Here is a 1,742-nt window from a genome sequence, read left to right on the forward strand (position 1 = left end):
ATTTTTCATACCTCCCCTACACAGAAATATTTCCCTTTACGTTTTGCACGACATAAGAAGAGTGATTGAAAAGCAGAAATTGATCACTCGATATCCCACATTATTAAACTCGCGGTTATAAGGGTTCCGCCGTTGATATGATAATTATACACTTTCATAAAAAGAGATCACGTACTTAATAAACGTTACCATTGCCATTTGTAGTTTGCTGCAATATAGTTCACCTCCAATACCGCATTTGCATTTCTAATGGTCATGAACGCTGTAGAAAACAAGAAGGGGTTAACTCTATCCCAGTAGCGGACTATTGGGCAATGCTCATAGTCAGTGTAAGCGAGGAATTATCAATCCGTAGAGACGGGCAGCACTGCAATGTATTCGATGCAAGAGCAAGCGGTCCTTTTGTGATGAACCGGGCAAAATATCTCTTTCGCACCCGGCACTCCGGAACCAATCCGCGGAATCTCGCATGGAGAGACGCAGATACCTTTGATCGAGTTCCCGCACGCTACGGAGATTGCCAGATGGATCGGTAGGGGGCGCACGAATGGAGAGAGAATAGAACGATGGAAGGGCTCAAAAGGAAACGCGATAGGGGGGTAGGGGTTCACGCGGGAAACAAGGATAGTCGGGGATTTTAGGTCGGTGAGGGGTGGGGGGACTTCACGTGGTGGGGTTTCGGAGATTGAAGCGTGGGTGGGTTGTACCCAGACACCTGGTGTCAAACTCGAATAATAGGATTCGCGGAGAGTAACTCAATTACTGCACAACCTCCTTTCCTGACTTGCCCTCCCAGCCACACTATCCTATATCCTCTTTCCTTCATCCACCTGCCTTTTTATCCTCGAAATTCCCATCTCATCTCCTTCCTCCGGTCCAAATTTCCTACCTCACAGCGTCCTCTGCACATGCTCCTCCACTATCTCTCGAACTCTCTTCCTCTCTCCATAGCCTGCGCTCCGCTGCGATGCCCACCCGTGTCCTAAACATTCTGCCGCCGATCCGATGGACTCATCCCTGACCGCCGCCGCTAATCCCATCCACAACCCGCATAAACTGCCCTCCTCAACTCCCGGCTACTCGCCACTCTCCACGTCGAAACCTTCCGTCCCCGCCTTCCGCTGGCACTAATCGAAAAAAGACAACTTTCCTCCTGCATTAAGGCCCATGGCCACGAAGGCGGCTGGGCCAAAAGTTGAGGGAGTTATTTCGCTAGAGTGCTAGATTTCGTACTCATGCCACAAGTCAAGGGAGATATTGATAGCGGAACTAATCGTAGCAAAAATTTTAAACTCATAATTAAAAAAATTTAAAACACTGTTATCGCTTTCACGCAAAATACTCTCATTTTTAATCAATAGAGATTTTTTGGAAGAGGTACGACTAAGAAGTATTCTAAAGCAATAAAAAAATACATCAATATTAAAAACAATTATCCAAATAGAAAAATAATTTTAAACAAAAGTTATTTTTAAAGTAATTTAATAATTTTTAGAACAAATCGGGTGATATCTCATAAGGAAATTAAAATAATTAAAATATTTAATTATTTATTCCAAATGGAAAATAATTATGTGGGAATACTTGGTAAAACTATAACCTTGGATTATACGGCCAGAGGAAGGAAAAAAGGAAGGGGAAATAATTAAAATAATAGTAGCAATGGACGCACTAAGAGCTGAAATCTTTTTTAGTTGAGGTATGAAAAGGGAGATTTAAACTGAGGAAAATTAACCCGTATT

This window comes from Ischnura elegans, chromosome 4 (assembly GCF_921293095.1).
Source record: "Ischnura elegans chromosome 4, ioIscEleg1.1, whole genome shotgun sequence".
NCBI classification, from domain to species: Eukaryota; Metazoa; Arthropoda; class Insecta; order Odonata; family Coenagrionidae; genus Ischnura; species Ischnura elegans.